Here is a 13,009-nt window from a genome sequence, read left to right on the forward strand (position 1 = left end):
CATTACCGGTTTTAGTCTCCCAGCTATAATCATTGCAATATTCACTGTTTCAGAGTGAAACTCCCAGCTTAACCCGCAGGGCAAAACAGGTAGTTTAAATTGTGGAAAGGGGCCAAAATAAGGGGCTGTCAGTTACAATCTAACATACAACTTTATTATTTGATTAAACATTACAAGAGCCCAAAAAATTTTATTTAAACACACAGCCTTAATCCTCGGGACTTAATTACCGGCTGAAAGCCACTTTAATTTAAAAACGGCTGAAGGCCAATAACTTAAAACGCAAGCATAATCAGAAATTTAAAAGGCAAGCCTTACCTTACAATAATTCTTTATTTAGGCTGAAGGCCCAAAGAATCTGAGATTTTCAGAGCAAACAATTTGAATTCAAAATCGGCTAAAAGCCCAACACTTAAGGCTAAACAACATTAAATTTTTTATGAAAAACAAAGGCCTTACGTAAAACAGTTATTAATTAGGTGAAACTTTCCAAAACAGGAATTTAAAAGGCAAAGCCTTATCTCAAAACAGTTCTTTAGTTAGGCTGAAGGCCCAAAGAATCAGACGCTTCAAGAGCAAACAAGATAAATTCATATCGGCTGAAGGCCTAATACATAAAACTCCATAACATTAATTTATTCTAAATACCAAAATCCTTACATGAAACAGTTCTTTGATATAGGCTGAAGGCCTTCAGAGAAAAACAACTCAAACTCAAAATCGGCTGAAGGTCCAAGACTTAAAATTCAACAACATTAAAATGCCGAAGGTCTTACGTGAAACAATTCTTTAAATTAGGCTGAAGACCTAAGGAATCTTACGCCTTAAGGGCAATACAACCTTAACAGAAAAAAAATCAGCTAGAAGCCATACAAGTGCAAACAACAAGAACACATAAAAAAAGGCAGTACACCCACGGGCACTCAGAAGTTCCGAGCGTCGGCCTGGAATTCAAACACTAACGCTGGATTAGGTGAGACAGGCAGTTGGCCCAACCATCGGCGATCCGACGACAGCCCAACCGACAGTCAGTCAATGGACCAAGCGACAGGATAACTTATCTTTAGTGTCCGGGATCGGTGAGCCACGGACCTCGTAGCAATGGGAACAGCCCCTCACACTCAGACCGCGCGTGGACACCGCCAGTGGGCCCGGCCAGACAGGCGCTACGGAGACTTCCTCCCTGCTCCACGCCAACCGACCAACTGCCTAAGGCCCGAAACGGTGAAAGGACCAAATATACGTCGGCTGATGAGACGACCAACCAACGGTCGTCCCGCTCCAATCTAACTCCGTCGGACAGTTCATGTGTGTCGCCAGTGGTCGGCGAGCACTTGCTGTCGGCGCCTCACCGGCGCTCCGTCCCCCGACTTCACTGCTGCTGCGTCCCGACTGCACTGCTGGTCAAACTGACTGCCAGACATACGACGACCCGAAAATACTATCGGTCGCTCCAGAGATGGTACGACAGTGCACTTATCGATACGCGCTGCTGCTGCCACTCACGGGCAAGTAAGGAAGGAAGTTAGTTTCGCCAGTAAATGGAATAAGAAAACTAGGCGGCAGTACAGTAATAGAAGATGACAAACAATAAATGGGATAAACGCGAGCCGTTCACGGTTCACAGACATTGTAATATTGTGCTGATTTCCACACGGGCATTTTAGAAACGTGAACAGTCATGCCTGCGCTAAAATTTTGTGGAATGTCTCTGTCTGGATCCACCAATTCCTGTCATTTGAATTTGCGGTAGAGTACTGCCCGTATACCATCTGGTCCAAGCGACTTGTTCTTCCTCTTCCGTCAATTCAACCAGCTAACTAATTTCCCCCTCCTGGCTGATCTCGCGAGATAGTCCCGACAGTAGGTCTTATAATGCCGCCTGGTCCAGATGCGTAGCGGCATAAAGCGTCTCATAATACGTCCTCAGCTCAGCTTTGATGTCTTGCTGTTCCAGCAGCTGTCGTCCGCCCGCGTTTCATCATTCACGAAGGTTTTTCGCTTTGGACACACTCTCGAAGTCGCGCTCTAATCCGGCGCCCTTCTAATTTTTTTCCGTGTTAACTCCGTAATCGTGGTCTTTACCCGTTGTATTTCCTTATGTCTGTCGTCAACTGATGTTTTTGGCCGGAGTAAATCACAGAGGACTTCGAAATAGAAGCGCCTGCACCATTCCATTCTCTGACGGGAGTATCTCATAGGGGTCTTCCTTATTGCCGGTTTTGTACGATTTAACCATCACTCTAGCGCCGAGGCACGTTGAGGAAACTTTCTCCCACAAGCTGCCCATGTCGTACGAAACATTTCATGGCATTTCGATTCGTCCAAATACGAGACGCTGAACTTCCACCATCCCCTCCCACGATACGTCACTTGTCTTTAAAGACTGACAGTAAAAATGTACGCCGCGTGGTCAGGAAAAAATAAAAATAAAACTGTCGACCATATCTCTGTTGAAAAATTTTGTGACTTAAAGCTGGTGTCACGTAAATGCCGTCAAGTCTGCTTGGAGAGTGGTTCGTGACTTGTGTAAATTCTGGACGATCACCATTCACATGCTCCAAAATATCAGTCAAACGCAATTCCCCTATTATAGTGGCTAGTTTCTGGCAATTGTCAAAATGCAGATTCTGGTTCGTCGGGAAGGGACGCATTTTCAGTCAGCCCCGAAGATAATGTGGTTGCAATTACCAGCGAATTTGTTTATTGAAAAATACCGCCCATTGCGTATATTTACAGAACCTGAAGGGGACTCGACGTTAATGAAGCGTGAGTCCTGCACAATGAGCGCAGTAACTCGTGCTCTTGCTAGGTTCTCCACGTCTTTCGGCACTGTTCCTTCCTTTATTTCTTCTGTTCCTGGATGAATGAAAGCATGTCACGTAAAGCTTCAGGCTGCTGCTTATGTTGTTGACCTTCCGAATTCTGTTTGCTTGTGATGGAATCATTCCTTCAGGGGAGAGGGGGGGCTGAATGTCACTGGCCTTGTCTGAAGCCGTTGTTTAGTTTGTCTCACACAAGTGGGTCATTTCCCCGTCCTGGTGATTCCGTGCACTTGCTCTGCCCAGGCACATACCTTCATTTCTTCATTCATGGTTTCACTCGACGGATCACATTCCACTTCATCTGCCCAACTGCCTGTCGTCCTCAGGCATCTCGATGTCATCTCGGCGTTGTGGCGTGCGCAGCTAGTCCGTCAGGCGTCTTTACGTGTACCCATCCACTTCCGTCTGATGGGTGGGTGGAATTCCCCTTCTCGGCCGACTCAGGGATGGCTGCCGAAACAGGTATCTTATAGATTCCTTCTTGGTTGCAGTCCGGCGCTCGTCCCAGGGTACAGGCGATCCTCGGCGCTCTTTCAAGCGTTTCCCTGGCCTTTTATTCTGCGTTTGGCTGCGCTATCCGTAGTTGTTTGTATTTTCCTGGTGAGTGCCGCCATCGTCGGCTCTGGCGGCTTCGGGTCTTCCATTTCCTGTCGCCCATCATGTTCAACAGGAGCTTCTCTGAGTTGTTCTGCTCCACCAGTGGTTGCCTTTTGATCCATCCTGTCTGATACGTGTGTATCTTTCCCCAGTGACCGTCACTCCTAGATCTTCCTCCTCTGCTTGTAAAGGTTCCGTTCCAGTCTACGTGACCGCTGAAACGTCCGTCGCTGGTAATGTCGACATTCATGGGGGGGGGGGGGGGGGGGGGCGACTGCTTCTCCCACTGTTAACGGAACTATCCTGCTCTGCATGCATTCAGATCTTTCCAGATCACGAGCATGTTCGTGGGTGCCCTTCACAGAATACAACTGCTCTACATCAGTAGGCTTTAAAATACAGGGTGGCGCAAAAGTCCCTGGACACTGGGCACTAATTTAAACGAAAGACTGAATTTATATTTCATTAAAAATACAAACAATAATTACAATTATTTCTTATGCTCAAACTTGGTTCAAATGGCTCTGAGCACTATGGGACTCAACTGCTGAGGTCATTAGTCCCCTAGAACTTAGAACTAGTTAAACCTAACTAACCTAAGGACATCACAAACATCCATGCCCGAGGCAGGATTCGAACCTGCAACCATAGCGGTCTCGCGGCTCCAGACTGCAGCGCCTTTAACCGCACGGCCACTTCGGCCGGCTATGCTGAAACTGCTTTCCGTCTTTATTAACACAACTTTGAAGTCTTTTCGGAACAACGCTCTAAGGCATAGTGTGGTGTCACTGTCCAAATTATGAAATGTGTATTGTATGTAGTCTTTTAGTAGTTCAGTAATTGTCTGAGGTTTTTGAGAATAAACAGAGCCCTTGACGACACCTCATAGGAAAAAAATCCATGGGCGTGATGTCTGGTGGACGTTGACGCATGTCAATAACTACCCTTCCGCCAATCATTTTCCTTTGGAAAATTTCATTCGAATAATCGCGGACAGCAATGGAATAATATAGTGGTGCACCATCGTGTTGAAAGTAAATTTCTTGAAAGTTTTCACCACTCGTCGTAAGTCCTGGTATCACGTAATTCTGAAGCATATCCAAATAGTTTTCTCCTGTCATTGTTGCTCAAAAAAAAAAAAAATTGTCAATGTACGCCAGCCGATGATATGCCCCTCCCCCACCCCCCTCCAACACAAAAACAAGGTTGATTTAGTGGTTGTTCTACCAAAATATTTTGATTGTCAGTATACAAGTAAGTGCAATTATGTCTGTTAACTTTTCCGCTTAACTTAAAATTGACCTCTTCAGACCACACAGTTTCATTGAATAGGTTAGGATTATGTTTCTGTTGGTCAAACATCAATTGACATATCTGAAGACGTCGATCTGGATCATCTTCAAGTAACCCATGTCGCCAATGTGGAACGTAAAATTCAAAATTCTGTTTGTCTAACATTCTCTGTACTAACCATCTTGATGAGTCCAGCTCCGTTGCTAATCGTCTGGTGAATTTTAGCGGACTTTGCGTCACGGCTAAACATACTCACAATTCACTTTCCTCAGTTGTGACTGATGTTGGGCGGCCAGATCTTGGTGCTTCCATATCAAATCCGTGTTCTTCAAATCTATCACGTACGTCGTACATTGTGTGTCTAGACGCTGGTTTTGACCTACAATGTCTTCCCCATTCATTAACAACCGCAGTAGCACAAGTTTTATAAAACGTTTTTAGCGCGAAAATCTATTCTTCTATGGTTAACATCGTGACAATTCGGAAAACTACAGATGCAAACACAGATCATCCTATCAACAATTCACTTGTTTGATTATTGTGTTTATTTTTATTTCTCTTTGCTTTGTATACCAACTTGACAAGGCGTAATTATCACGATTTGGTAGTAACAACTTAGTGGGTTAAAACTTCCTGTTGTACTACGTCTTCCTGTTGCTTTGGTTTCTTTTAACCAACTGTTCAGTGACTTTGGTGCTACCCTGTATGACGTGGCACGTCTGGAGGTCAGGCCTAACGTGTCTAACATCCTTTAGAACAGGGAATGTTTGGAAATTTGTCTATTTTTCCGTCGTGTTACTCAGGAACGTTTCGATAACTGAACCGATTTTCTCTTGAGTCACCTCGAAAGGAATTCAAATATTCTTATGTTCTTGATCCCGAATCCCAACATTTCTGCAGTTACCTCCCCAACGATCCCGTCACAGTGGCTGAATTTAAATTGTCTTCTCGTTGATGCTATGACTCTTTCGCAGCATTCTGTGTTTATCTGAAGACGATAGGCTGTGCGGCTATCTATCGACAAGAGAATCCCGATCGTTTCGGCACAGCTTCTCACCAAGTTTACTTACCACTCGGTTCGGCGTTCGGCTCACAGTGAGTGGGACGTAAACAGCGCAGCTCTTCTGCAACAAGCATACTGGCCCCGATGCCATGGTTGTTGCCAACCTTTTTCACCCTCAACATCACCCCTAACACCGTCAGGGAAGGGAGCTAGTTTTCCATTGTCATCCAGTTCTGAGCCACTTTTAAAATTTCAAGTGTCCAGATCACTGGAAACTTAGTTTCAAATCGGTTGCAAAATTTGTGGTGAACTCGTAGACAAAAAAAAGGTACAATAAAAACCTGATTGTTTCGACCAGGTGACACGTTTCAAATGATCCACGATTCAGTCTGCATGTTTCCGTGAACAGTGCAGTCATAAGTGACGATGTCGTTCGTTCAGTGTGCGGTGAACGGTGCGTTGCAAAACACTTGTGGCTGAACCAGCATTGTAATATGGCATCAGATCTCTCACAAACGGGCCTGTACTGCTTTAAAGAGCGAAGAAACCTTCGTCCTCCACGTTCTCTGCCCGCATCTCGTGGTCGTGCGGTAGCGTTCTCGCTTCCCACGCCCGGGTTCCCGGGTTCGATTCCCGGCGGGGTCAGGAATTTTCTCTGCCTCGTGATGGCTGGGTGTTGTGTGCTGTCCTTAGGTTAGTTAGGTTTAAGTAGTTCTAAGTTCTACGGGACTGATGACCATAGATGTTAAGTCCCATAGTGCTCAGAGCCATTTTTTCCACGTTCTCTGATGGCAGCTTATCGCCTACAAACGGTTTTACCCTCATTCAACTACTTCCCATAGATGCTCAAGACAGCAGTACTTGAACAGCCGACGAGTTTCGCCATTTGCGAGACTCTCGTCCCCGTGCGCCGGGCCAACCTTCTACGCCTTGTGAGCGCCTGTCACACCAGTGGATTTCCCAATATTGCGCCAGTAACGTCGTTGGAATTTTACTCCATTCGCTTCTGTACCGCTTGTATACTTTAACGATCGCATCACATGCGCACAGCGCCACCGCGTGCTAGGCAGTCTCGCCGCCTGCAGTACTCATAATATTTTAGCTCATCGATGTGTTTTATGGGAGTATACGTTCAAAGAATTAAGTGGCTATCCACTGATCAGCCAAACCGTTACGACCACTGCCCACCGCGACTTTGGATGCCACCTGGTGGCATTACTGCCACGTGACGCGGTAACAAAAGCGGTAAGCAGAACAGATAGGGACGCGGAACCACCCTAGCGAGGATGTGGGCTACAAATGGGGAAATCCATTCAGATGATCGATTTTGACAAAGGGCAATTATTAATACGCAGAGCCTGTGATCTAGAAAACGGCGAAGCTAGTCGAACGTTCACGAGCTGCTGTCGTGTTACTACCACTGAGCGCTAAATGGTTGGACATCCACGATTCTTCACGCAACGTGCGCCTCCGAGGCTTCTCTGCTCTGTAAAACAGGATGGAAGGTGATCTGTGGCATCTATGCCGAAAGAGCACAGTTTTGGTGCAAGGACAAATTTTCCGTTGCACACCGTTCATTGTACGTGTTTCAACATGGAGCTCCGCAGCAGGCCACCTCTACACGTCCACACGTTGACCCAACGACATCGCCAGTTACGATTGCAGTGGGCACGCGACCGTCTGGATTCGAACGTCGATCAATTGAAACGTGTCAGCTCTTCAGATGAATGACATTTTTACTAAACAGGGTCGGCGGTCGTCTCCACAAACGCCTTGAACTGCGGCTCGATACGTGCAGCGAGCCCGGAACGCAGGCTGGTGGGAGCAAAATTATGCACTGGGAGACGTTATCCTGCGCTTGCTTGGGACCTGAAACAGCATAAGACACCGTGAGAACTGCGAACCACCTCCAGCCGCTCACGCTTGATGTCTTGCACGACGGCGATGTCATCTCGCCACTGTCTGGGAGCCATAAGCATGCTACACCAGGTTGAGGAGCATTATAGTGAAGAGACGTTGATGTCTCGGCGACCAAATTCACCTCATGTAAATTATATGGAACCTATCCGGTTCGCTATCGGGCACTAGCACCGCGTACGATAATCAGCGGCCCGTTATTTATGCGAATTACATGACCTGTTCTTAGACATCTGACAAGGGAACCTCCCCATCGCACCCCCCTCAGATTTAGTTATAAGTTGGCTCAGTGGATAGGCCTTGAAAAACTGAACACAGATCAATCGAGAAAACAGGAAGAAGTTGTGTGGAGCTATGAAAAAATAAGCAAAATATACAAACTGAGTAGTCCATGCGCATCATAAGCAACATCAAGGATAAGGTCAGCTCCGGAGCGCCATGGTCCCGTGGTTAGCATGAGTAGCTGCGGCGCGAGGGGTCCTTGGTTCAAGTATGCCATCGCGCGAAAATTTTAATTTTTTTATTTTCAGTTTATGTGACAAACTCATATATTTTCATCACTTTTTTGGGAATGATTATCACATCCACAAGAAAACCTAAATCGGGCAAAGTAGAAGAATCTTTATACCCATTCGCCAAGTGTACAAGTTAGGTGGGTCGACAACATATTCCTGTCATGTGACGCACATGCCGTCACCAGTGTCGTATAGAATATATCAGACGTGCTTTCCTGTGGAGGAATCGGTTGACCTATGACCTTGCGATCAAATGTTTTCGGTTCCCATTGGAGAGGCACGTCCTTTCGTCTACTAATGGCACGGTTTTGCGGTGCGGTCGCAAAATACAGACACTAAACTTATTACAGTGAACAGAGACGTCAATGCTCGAACTGACAGATCATAACTTTGCGAAAATAAAGAATGTAAACTTTTCACTCGAGGTGGGATTTGAACGAAGGACTTCTCGTTCACCAGCTGCTCACGCTAACCACGGGACCACGGCGCTTCTGTGCTAACATTAGCTTCGTGTTGCCTATCTTGCGCATGGACTACTCAGTTTGTATATTTTGCTTATTTTTTCATAGTTCCACACAACTTCTTCCTGTTTTCTCGATTGATCTGTGTTCAGTTTTTCAAGGCCTATCCACTGTGCCAACTTATAACTAAATCTGAGGGTGGTGCGATGGGGAGGTTCCCTTGTGAGAAACGTACCAACAAACTGTCGGATACCCTGATACGCAGAATCAGTGATATATTTCGTTCCAATGACGTAAAAACAAGCTATTCGTCATAATGTTTTGGATCTTCAGTGTAGATTCTGATAGTTTTACTTTCATTCGCATCTGTACTCATTGTCAAATATGTCGTGCAGTGATGTGCATGTTTGGTTCGTCCGTGGTGTGGATATGAAAGATGTATGTACTTCAGTATGATAGTCCGTCTTCACAGGTATTTATATTTAATTTTTTTTAAATAGGCACCGTATTTTTATAGATTTCGCTTTTAATTGATTGGAAACGTTAATTTGAATTTTAGGTGACAAATCAGTTAGCATTTAATGGTACTTCCTGGCCACAGATTTTTATATAAGGAGCTATTAAAGAAACGTTTACGTTTGAGTTCGTTGCTGCAACGTATATACAACGTATGCGATGCGGGTACAAAAGCACCGACATGCAGGCAAGGAACTAGTGTGGCATTCGTGTCTTTTCGACGGGCGTGCGCTAAATGTTGAAATATGAACTATGGCGACGTTATTGGCGACTGCATCGAAACGGGACCAGCGTGCTATTGGCTGCCGGAGCGCAAACACCGGTAGAAATCCATCTTCGAATGAAGAATGTGTCTGGGGCAGCATGTCTCTCGAAAACAACTGTTGTGCAGTAGCGCTCCAAGTTCCGTGCCGGTCCACCTGGGAGGCCAGCTTCAGCTGGAGACTCAAGTGTCAGACATTTGATCATCCGGCCTGTACTCCTGGTCTCTTCCGATGCGCATTTCGTGCCTTCTGCCTCTTAAAAAAGGCCTTGAAGAATCGACGATTCTTGTGGGACGAGGGTGTGCAGTACGCATTTAGGGTCTTCTTCACACAGCAGCACACTGTGTTTTACCAAACGGGAATTTCAATCTATTGCATCGCTGAGCTGATTACGTCAACGCTCAAGCCGATTTTGCCTGATTGTCACATCGGTTCTGCACTGCACTGCCTTCTAATGGAAAATTTTTGATCGTCCATTGTATAAGATAGGTTGTCGCACTAAGCAACAGTGGTCATGGTACAAACGTGCAATACATGCGGATTAACGAGATACAGCATATCAAGCTTTTATATGTAACTTTGCATTTCAGGTGGTAATATTAATTTTTATTTGTTCTGATGTTTTCCTGGTGATAGCTGTGCCCAACATTAAAAAAAGTTGCGAGTAGGACGTCTATTTTATTGACTGCTGATAATAACCGCAGACTCATGTAGTGATTTTATGTCATTTATCGATCAAAAATGGTATGTACTTGTCATGCAATGATATTTTGAATGTTAAGAAGCAATAAATCGCTGATGAAACATGCTACTGTCCGACGACGACGAAATCTCTTAAGTAGTGGAAAATACACGGTATATTATAATGCCTCTTCAAAAACAATATTTAAAATGGCTGTCTGTGAAATTCTCCGATTGAGTTATACCAGCATTATTAACACATATACACTGTTTGATCAAAAGTATCCGGACACCTGGCTGAAAATGACTTACAAGTTCGTGGCGCCCTCCATCGGTAATGCTGGAATTCAGTATGGCGTTAGCCCACCCTTAGCCTTGATGACAGCTGCCACTCTCACAGGCATACCTTCAAACAGCGGCTGGAAGGTTTCTTGGGGAATGGCAGCCCATTCTTCACGGTGTGCTGCATTGAGGAGAGGTATCGATGTAGGTCATAGAGGCCTGGCACGAAGTCGGCGTTCCAAAACATCACAATGGTGTCCTATAGGACTCAGGTCAGGACTCTGTGCAGGCCCGTCTGTTACAGGGATGTTACTGTCGTGCAACTACTCCGCCTGTGCTGTGATAGAGCCGGCCGGAGTGGCCGTGCGGTTCTAGGCGCTACAGTCTGGAGCCGCGTGACCGCTACGGTCGCAGGTTCGAATCCTGCCTCGGGCATGGATGTGTGTGATGTCCTTAGGTTAGTTAGGTTTAAGTAGTTCTAAGTTCTAGGGGACTGATGACCACAGCAGTTAAGTCCCATAGTGCTCAGAGCCATTTTGCTGTGATAGAGCCACGCAAAACAAGAAGGGGTGAAAGTCCCCTCCACAGCCGGCCGCTGAAGCAGAGCGGTTCTCGGTGCTTCAGTCTGGAACCGCACTGCTGCTACGGTCGCAGGTTCGAATCCTGCCTCGGGCATTGATGTGTGTGATGTCCTTAAGTTAGTTAGGTTTAAGTACTTCTAAGTCTAGGGGACTGATCACCTCAGATGTTAAGTCCCATAGTGCTCAGAGCCATTTGAACCATTTTAAGCCCCCTCCACGTAAAACACGACCACACCATAACACCACCGCCTTCGAACTTTACTGTTGGCGCCAAACACGCTGGCAGATGACATTCACCGGGCATTCGCCATACCCTAACAATGCCACGGATCGCCACATTGTTTACCGTGATTCGTCACTCCACACAACGTTTTTCCACAGTTCAGTCGTCCAATGTTTACGCTTCTTACTCCAAGAGACGCGTAGTTTGGCATTTACCGGCGTGTTGTGTGACTTATAAGCAGCCGCTGGAACATAAAATCCAAGTTTTCTCACGTCCCGCCCAACTGTCATAGTACTTGCAGTGGATTCTGATGCAGTCTGGAATTCCTATGTGATGGTTTGGATAGATGTCTGCCTATTATACATTACGACACACTTCAACTGTCGGCGGTCTCTGTGTCAACAGACGAGGTCGGCCTGTTCGCTTTTGTGCTGTACGTGTTCCATCTCGTTTCCACTTCACTATCACATCGGAAACAGTGGACCTAGGGATTTTTAGGAGTGTGGAAATCTCGCGTACAGACGTATGACGCAAGTGACACCCAATCACCTGACCACGTTCGAAGTTCGTGAGTTGAGCGCAGCGGTGCTTCTGCTCTCTCACGATGTCTAATGACTACTGAGGTCGCTGGCAGTAGGTGGCAGCACGATGCACCTAATATGAAAAACGTATGTTTTTGAGGATTTCCTGATACTTTTGATAACATAGTGTATAAACCATTCCCCTCTCTCGATTACTGCTGTACTTCTTCGCATGATTTTAACAAAGGTTAAAGATGTGGTAAAAAACAATGAAATTTGTGAACATCTCGAGAAATATCTCCACACTGTCTGCGTACAGACACGGATTGTTTGTACAGCAGAAGCAAAATGAGTCTTCTCACTGCATACCATTACTTAAAATATGCCCCTCAAAATTTTATAGACCATAGCAAGAAACAAGTTAGCGTTAATTTCATGCATTTGGTCTTTTCGTCACTATCTGCAGTTAGTTAAAGTGCGGACTCTTGTTTTCGAATATCTCAAAAGTTCAGAGTTTTCTTGCCCTAACTTAACAGAGCACTGCCATAACTTAAGAGATCGATGAAAAGCAAACTCTTCAGGTCCGCGCCGCTTTTTGACAGTTCCTTACTTTTTTATTTCATTTAAAGGCAAAATTAAAGTGTTCTTTAATTTTACCGTTACTATCGGGCAAACAACGCTTGTTTCTGACCGGCAAAATGGAGTACTTTTTTCTCTTACAACTTTCAGTGCCGTTGACTTCTTGAATTGATTGAGAAGGTTTACGCAGCGATCCATCGCTGGCGTTTAATTCTTCCCGAGACGGGCAATCACAAGAACTTTTTCAGAGAGGCAAACTTCTGGCTGATTAAACTGCCTTTCCTTTTATGTCGGAGGAATATCGGCAGCCTTTCATTGACTTGATGGCAAGAGTATGCTGAACTGACGTCCATTTCAGTCGTAGAACCTCTCATATCTCCGTGAAAATAGTCTATTAACTGTTAGGAGCCAAGTGCAGTTTTTAGTGCTAGTCAAAGGACGTTCCACCAGCTGCCATGTGGAAAGCTTTCTCTCGAAAATGGTTGCGGAGTGTGGACAATGCGTAGTCAGTTTAATTTTATGATTTCTTGAAATGACAGAACGCAGAATGTACATGATCTGCGCACCCTCTAAAATATTTTACAACTAGTTTTCGAAGGACGCAACCAGCCACAAATACTTTTTAAATGCTTCATTTTAGTGTCATAACCAGTTTTTGGCTACCATGCCCATCTTCAGATGGCTAATATTTTTCGTTACATAGATGTTTTGATTAACAGCACGTCGTCTGCTCCACACTGCAGAAGAATATT

Source organism: Schistocerca nitens, chromosome 2 (assembly GCF_023898315.1).
Source record: "Schistocerca nitens isolate TAMUIC-IGC-003100 chromosome 2, iqSchNite1.1, whole genome shotgun sequence".
Lineage (NCBI taxonomy): Eukaryota > Metazoa > Arthropoda > Insecta > Orthoptera > Acrididae > Schistocerca > Schistocerca nitens.